The sequence below is a fragment of the Rhagoletis pomonella genome, unplaced genomic scaffold, assembly GCF_013731165.1.
Source record: "Rhagoletis pomonella isolate Grant_MI unplaced genomic scaffold, Rhpom_1.0 Rhpom_scaffold_00124, whole genome shotgun sequence".
In the NCBI taxonomy this organism is placed as follows: Eukaryota; Metazoa; Arthropoda; class Insecta; order Diptera; family Tephritidae; genus Rhagoletis; species Rhagoletis pomonella.
Window position 1 is genome coordinate 97,570 of NW_023458678.1, and position 8,642 is coordinate 106,211.

At 36.9% G+C, this 8,642-nt stretch overlaps 1 protein-coding gene across 6 annotated transcripts in view; it reads right to left on the reverse strand.

The window, feature by feature from the left end:
* LOC118750057 (1-phosphatidylinositol 4,5-bisphosphate phosphodiesterase classes I and II) overlaps positions 1 to 8,642 on the reverse strand; it is a gene marked incomplete at its 5' end in the record, with an annotated part of 104,066 nt that overhangs the window by 47,116 nt on the left and 48,308 nt on the right.

The following is an 8,642-nucleotide window of genomic DNA, read 5'->3' on the forward strand; positions in this document are numbered from 1 at the left end:
AATACTCCCCGAAGATAGCAAAAACAAACCAAGTAGTTACCAACAACCAAGCAAACAACTCGTATAACAAGATCGCAGATTCACCACACTCATCAATGACATCAAAAACTACCACAGTAAGCAGCACAAACCCTAAGGGCTGACTATAATGTGAATAAGCTGCCGTAACTGACTGTCAGAAAATGAACGAAAAGTCTGTCAAATGCATAAGCAACGTAGTGTAGACTTTTAGGTGGCTATATTTTACTTACATGTGTTCAGTGTTGCCACATTTTTTATTTTTTACCCAAAATCCCCAGAAAAAGTTACCAAATTCAACAAAATTTAACTAAACTATAATTTATGAGCTCTTTACTATAAACTATTGTCCAGTTATGACCAAAGAACGTAGATAACAAGAAGGGACAACTCATTATAATTATAGCGAAAGTGAGTAACAGGGGCGTGCTTCTGGAAAGGGACTCGGTAGCTATAACAATAGCCACTCTCAAGCAGTTTGTTGTAGATCACACAAATATAGTAACCTATAAACTCCGCAGAACTGTTCGCCTTACGAAACTTTCAGGATTTCCTGGTATTTCTGTTAAAGGAAACGCTTACGGCCCACTTCCTAATGCGGAACCAGAACTTGTTTTGACCTATGTTACATGTAGGACTGAATCGAAAAAGTTACCAAAGCGGCACCCCTGCATGTGTTACATATGTACACACATATATACGAGTACAAACAGCTGATTCCGTAAGGAAGGTGCGACCAGTATCAAGGGCTAACTATAATATGAAAAGCAAGCATATGCAAACGTGCGAATACACGTAAATCATATTCTGAAACTATAATGTGCTTAACATCAAGTTTCGTCAAGTTTCGCCAAACGCCATTTGCAATACTGATCGCACCTTCCGTATGGAATCAGCTGTTTGTTCTCGTACGTATGTATGTACATGTGCGTACAACAAACTGCTTGATAGTGGCTATTGTTATATCTAATTAAATGTGGCAACACTGAACTCATGTATATAAAATATAGCCACCTAAAAGTCTACACTACGTTGCTTATGTATTTGACAGACTTTTCGTTCATTTTCTGACAGTCAGTTTCGGCAGCTTATTCATATTATAGTTAGCCCTCTACTCGCAGCAACAACATTCAATTCACACTCCCACTCAATGCTACGAAACTAAAGCCATGTTAAAAAAAATCAATAAGTTAAAGGGAAATTGTAAACAAGATAGTGATTTAACGTTATCTATTGCGGATATCGATTCTGATTCATAAGAATCAGTGCTAACGGATCGATAAATAACTTAACTGTTTAATTTCCTTCTAACATTCTATAATACACATACACATTCAAACATATATATTTAAATAAACTCACTCCTATAATTTATCATGCCACTATAAATCATATAATGGAATATGAATTGATATCTAAACTATTATAATGAATTGCTAATCCTCATTAACAATTACAAACCTAAGATCATTTCTATCCAAAAAAGCCACATCTCGACACAATTCCAAAACGTCCCAATTCCAAACAACTTCCTTTTGTACTCATTCATCTCACACTCATCATACGGTGGTGTAGCTATACTAATACATAAATCCATACAACAAGAAGTAATTCAAACTGAAAAGGACTGTGACAACATAAGGTTAGAAATACACTCAACAAGAAAATTCAGAATCACGTCAGCCTATTGTCCCCCATCCTACAGTCTCCATGACCGCAACCTAGAAAATGTATTTAATCAAACTAACCACTCATGCATTATGACTGGTGACTTTAATTGTTGGCACCAAAGCTGGGGTTTACGCGCTAACAACCGGAAGGGCAATATATTGTCGAATTTTGTTAGTCAATCCCAATTCGTACTACTAAACGACAAATCACCAACACACTTTTCCACTCATAACATACTCACGCACATAGACCTGACTTTCTGTACCCCCGATCTCGCAGTTCACGCTGGATGGAGGACTCACAATGATTTAAACGGAAGCGATCGCTTCCCAATTCTCATTTCACTCTTTCCGTCTATTAACCAACCCAACGCAACAACTAAGACTTCATTCAAAACTGACCTTGCAAACTGGGAACTATTTGAAAAGAAATGTAGTTACTTCGAGTTACCCCGAATTATCAGCTGTAATGTTAATGCAGTAGCAGCCAACTTAAGGAAAATTATCCTACAATCCGCCAATGAATCCATACCTAGGTAAGCTAAAAGCTGAGAAAAACAGACGGTTTCATATATTCAGAACGAACATGACTGAGTTAAATTTAATTAAATATAAAAAGGCAAACTGTGCATTAAAGCGAGAAATTAAAAACTCTAAACAGCATTCGATACGAAAGTTCACAGAAGAAATTAATCCTAGCACCCCTATCAAGAAAATTTGGATGAATATAAGACGCTTTTGTGGATACAAACTACCTCACGGTATACACTGCTTACACTCCTTAAGCAATTCCATTCAAACCCTCAGAGATCCAAAAGATATCGCCAATGAGCTCGCCAAATACTGGAGAAATGTAACTTCAGACCAAAACTTCCCAACTCTTTTTCAAAACAGAAAAATAGTGACTTTACAATCGCATGTATATGGACAACCTTGGAGAGATGCGAAACTGTTAGAACAAGATATTAACTATCTGGAACTGATATCTGCGCTAAAGTAGCTAAAAGGGAAAACTCCAGGCTTAGAAAGGATATCATACCCAATTATCCGAAACTCCTGAAATGTTTAAAAAGCGTCTCTTAAACTTATTCAATACCATTCTTCATAACAAAATTATCCCGCAGGCCTTCAAACACAGCATTATTATACCAAAACCAAGGTTAGATAAAACACAAGCAAAATCATACAGACCGATATCTTTAAACATATGTTTCTAAGTTTTTAGAAAGGATATTAGCACTGTACATCACTCGGCTGGGTATTGGACTAGACCAACTTTTTTAAAGAGATTGAGTTATAAGTAAAAAAAGTAAGGTCTCCGTTTTTCGAAGTTAGCCTCCGAAATCGAGATATGGGCCTCGAAGTTCGAAATTGGGCCTTTGGTAAAAAATTACTTTTAATTATTGCATGTAAAAAGCGAAAAAATTAAAAATACAGCCGTGGTCCGCCTTTTTCTCTTATTTATATGGTATATAACTTTTTTTGTGTGCTATAACGGGTCAAAAGTCAGATCTTCAAAAAATTAAAAACTTAATATTTCAGAAAATTTTGAACTGATTCAATTGTATTACTAATTAGTATTTTTTTTTGTAAATTTTTTTATATGAAAAATTGGTATTTCGGTGAGTATTTTTTTTGTTTAAAATATTTTTTGTTTTGGTTTATCGGCCTTTAAATTGTAAACTGATGTAATTTGTTTTGTGTTTGTTGAGGTCGAAATATCGAAATTAAAAATTATTGAACTAAAACCTGTGTTTTATGTTTTCTCTGGGCCTCGAGCTTATCAAATAAAAATTACATCAGTTTAAAATATTTTTTAAAAAAAAAAGGTATTTTTTCCTTTTAGGCGTTTTTTCTCAAATTTTTATATACGAAGTATACAAATATGTATTTCAGAAGAAAGGAATTTAATCGCATTTACAACGACACCAATTTCTTGAAAATCGGTTAGCATTTTTATGTTAAAAATATTTATAAAAAAGAAAAAGGTATTTTTTCAATTAAATGTGTTTTTTTTTTAATTTTTATATACGAAGTATACAAATATGCATATCGAAAGAATGGGGGTTTAATCACATTTACAATGATATAAATTTTTTAAAAATCAGTTCAAAATTGTTTGAAATATAAGGATTTTAATTTTTGGAAGATCTGAACTTTGACCCCTTATAGCACCTGTAATATAAGTTTGCACAAAAAAGTTATTTACTATTTAAATAAGAGCAAAAAGAGGACTACGTCTATATTTTTGGGTTTTTATTTATTTATATGCAATAATTCAATATAATTTTTTACCACAGGTCCTATTTCGAACTTCGAAGGCCCATATCTCGATTTCGGAGGCTAACTTCGAAAAACGGAGAAATTACTTTTTTACCTATGACTCAATCTCTTAAAAAAAAAAAAAAAAAGGTTTGGTCCAATACCCAGTGTACCCGTACAGTGTAGTAAATCGGCTTTGGTGGTTTGTAACAAAAAACAAACTACTAGACAGCCGACAAATGGGTTACCAGAGACGAAAATCTACAGCAGATACTCTACTACTGTTAGAATATCTAACTGCAACCAAGCTCTCATCAAAAAGCCAGCAAACAATTATTTACCTTGACTTTGTAAAGGCGTATGACAAAATAGGTATACACACAGTAATTGACCAACTCGTAAAATAGAAGGTTGTGACGAACTCCGGGTTATGCTCATCGGCTGCCGGGTTCTCAACAAAAATAATAAGGGTTCGTTCTTCGGTTTATAGCAAAGCACTCGTCTGTCTTGGTCGTACGTTAAGAGGACGGAAATATAATTACGGCTATAGTAAAGGAGCGGGTAGTAAAGGAGGAGTAGAACCCACCCACAACCTTCCAAGAGAGGGAGTGGAACCTGCCCGTCTCCTGATACCTAGCATAGGGAGTACAGCCTACCCTATGCGTGCAAAAGCTCCTAACTCTGCAGCAGTCGCCTGACGACTCCTGTCTGCTTTGATTGCTGGCCGGCTATTTATACAAATTGCCGGCCGCAGTCGCGTCGCGTATGTCCCGTTGTCCTTTGCGCTTTGTTCTTTATTGCCATCGTGCATAAAGTTTATTTACAATTGTATGTATACGATTATATGAGTAATAACGGTAGTTCAAATCACTTAGTGCTGTAGAATATGTGGTTACATTTCAAAGTATGTATTTTCAATTCAAATCATGTATTACTTAACAATTATATATTTTATGTACAATTCAAAAATTATCTGTATATATACATGAGTGTTGTGGGGGCTCCAAGCCCTAGGATTGGGGTCCTCACAAGGTCGGCCCCAAAATCACTAATTATATTATTAACTTCTCTCTGATTTCTGGCCAACAGACATCGGTATTCACCACGGATCCCTTTATCTGTCATTGTTTTCCTGATTGCGTATGACAAACTATGCTCTGTAATATCACTCCACAAAGAAATTGACTTTTGCGCCTACGCAGATGATTTCCAATTATAATTATATCAAAAAAAGAAAAGTGTCCAACAATTGACATGCATAACATTATCCAAGACATCTTAACTTGGTGCGTCTACTCAGGAGCAAACTTATCGCCAACAAAAAATCGGTATATTCATCTCTGTCGAAAGCACAACTGTCAATGCACTGTACTATCACGAAACATAAGCCTCATCCCCTGTGATGAGTTAAAACTCTTAGGAATACTCATCAACAAGATATACAGATTTAACTCCCACATCGGTCACCTAAGCGCTTCTCTGGTCACACAATTAAACATTGTGAAATGTCTAGCTACCCCAAAATTTAACTCCGACACTCAATCTATCTTAACAATTGTTAGAACACTAATTATACCCAAAATAAGTTATAGCAATTTTCTTTACGGCTACGCCCCTAAATCTCTTATAAACAAAGTCAAGTCACTATTTAACGCTGCGATAAGAACCACGTTGGAGGCACTGCGCTCCACTCCAATCGCAAATTTATTTTTCGAATCAAAAATATGAACTTTGAAAATTAAAGAGACTTAACTACGCTAAATTATTTAAAGATATTATAACATGGCAAGACAACCCACTTTATAGTATCGCCAATAACCGTAAAAAGAGGAAAACCACCCTCAATATATAGCCTGCTATAAGTAGAATTATAGAACTTTGCTCAGCAGTAGATATACCTCTAAAGCCAACTAAATATGGTACCCATAACTGTCCCCCATGGTCCTTTAACTCAAAAGCAATTAACACTTCATTGAATATCCTCAACAAGAACAAAACGAACCCGATTCAATATCAGGCAATGTTCAACGAAGTTAGAAATAAATACCATAACTATACATTTATTTATACTGATGGATCTTAGATAAATCAAAGCACCTCATATAGCATAACCTTAGAAAACGAAATTATTAAAAAATCAATTATGCCATACTATAGTTCTGTTCATTTTGAAGAAATTATTGCCATATCTGAAGCAATAAACCTAGTAAAACGCAAGAGAAAGAACGTTGCTATATGCTCAGACTCATTCTCTGCTCTAAATTCCATAGCCGATATCAAACAATACTACCCAAAAATTATTTTAATATGGGTGCCTGAACATACAAATATAATCTGCAACAACCTCGCCAACCAAGCCGCCAAACAAGCTCATCAAAGTCCACAAACCAGCACAGACAACTGCAACTTACTCGATATTAAAAGTCATAGTAAACAACATTTCTACAACAATCAACGCCTCGAATGGAACCTAACCAACGACTAGTACCAAAACACAAACTACACAAGGACCCATATAATAGACTTCTTACAAAAACCTAAAAAAAAACCTACAAGACTCGAATAGGACACACGAAAATAACACTCGGTCATCTTGTGATTAACACAAACCCAATACACTCTACTTGCAACACTGATATCATAGCCACAGTTACTCATCTTCTCCTGAGCTGCCCACTGCATACCACCTGTAACACAACACAAACTCAATATCACACCTCTCAGCCCCTTCTGCCGAATCAATATTCCTAATAACTAAATTCCTTAAAAGAACCAATTTCTATCATAGGATATAAAATAAAATGTGTTTACATCTAAGAATGGAAATATGTATGAAAATATCGAGCTTAAGGCCTAGCTGCTATAGCTCCTAACACGTATACATAGCTTATAAGATATATGTTGTAAGCTAATTTTATATAAATAAATAAATAATTATATTTTTTTTTTAAATTGGGAAAACATTAGTTTGAATTTTATCCAAAAATATCCGGTTCTGATTATCACACCGCAAAAAGCTCTCCACCAGATTAAAGGTCTTCGAAATTCCTGCGAATTTGCTACACAATGTTTTGTAATCAAAGCATCAGTTTAAGAGTTATCTGCAAATTTATGGACAATCTTAAGTCGCATCGATATTCTACTGTGCAATGGAGTGCAATGGGGTATAGTCGTTGCGCTGGGTATGCGGTTAGAGTTGCACGGCTATACTCAATCCGACTCTTGCTTCCTTGTTCGCGCATCGTGAGGAACCCATGTGCGAGATGCGGTAACCAATCCGAGTGGAGCCTTGGGTCACGGCAGAAAGGGAGGGAGCTTCGGTGAGGCCACTCCGACTTATTCGGTTTAAAGGCTCACTGAAGTCTACAGCGTCTGTTCACCAGTAGGTGCGGCTGCAAGCGGATGTCTGCTTGAAGCAAGCGGCTCACTATATAAACGTGTATTTGGTTGCGAAACCACCCCCGTCCGAGCAATGGGTTGTGCGCTGGGTTTGGGACCCGCCACGTAAAAACCATTTCCAGTAAAGAAGCAGGGTAAAGTCTCGGATGAGACCCCCTTATGATGACGACCACGGCAAACGTTTAACGGACTACGATTTGAGGGCATGGACCTGGAATGTCCGGACCCTTAATGGGGAAGGTGCCTCTTCCCGGCTGGTTGATGTAAGGACCGCCATCCAAAAAATGCGTTGGGCGGGGCAACGCAAGCAAATTTCTGGGGCAATGCGATGCCTACTACAGCTGCCATGTAAAGAAGCGCGAATTCGGAGTTGGATTTGTGGTGGGAGAGAGACTCCGCCGCCTAGTTCTGTCGTTCACCCCGGTGGACGAGCATCTAGCCATAATCCGCATCAAAGCGAGATTCTTCAACATCTCGCACATCTGCGAATATGCCCAGACGAAAGAGAAGGACGAAGCATCCAAGGATCTTTTCTATGAGCGCTTGGAGCCATGATATCAAAATCGTGCTTGGCGACTTCAATGCTAGGGCGGGCAAGTAAGGGATCTTTGGAACCACCGTCGGAAAACTCAGCCTCCACGACGAAACGTCCGACAACGGACTGAGGCTGATCGACTTCGCCGGGACCCGAAACGTGGTAGTATGCAGTACTAGGTTGAAGCATACAGAACACCAGGTTATCCTGAAAGTTTCGTAAGGCGAACAGTTCTTCGGTGTTTCTAGGTTACTATTATTGTGTGATCTACAACAAACTGCTTGATAGTGGCTATTGTTATATCTAATTAAATGTGGCAACACTGAACTCATGTATGTAAAATATAGCCACCTAAAAGTCTACACTACGTTGCTTATGTATTTGACAGACTTTTCGTTCATTTTCTGACAGTCAGTTTCGGCAGCTTATTCATATTATAGTTACCCCTCTACTCGCAGCAACAACATTCAATTCACACTCCCACTCAATGCTACGAAACTGAAGCCATGTTAAAAAAAATCAATAAGTTAAAGGGAAATTGTAAACAAGATAGTGATTTAACGTTATCTATTGCGGATATCGATTCTGATTCATAAGAATCAGTGCTAACGGATCGATAAATAACTTAACTGTTTAATTTCCTTCTAACATTCTATAATACACATACACATTCAAACATATATATTTAAATAAACTCACTCCTATAATTTATCATGCCACTATAAATCATATAATGGAATATGAATTGATATCTAAAC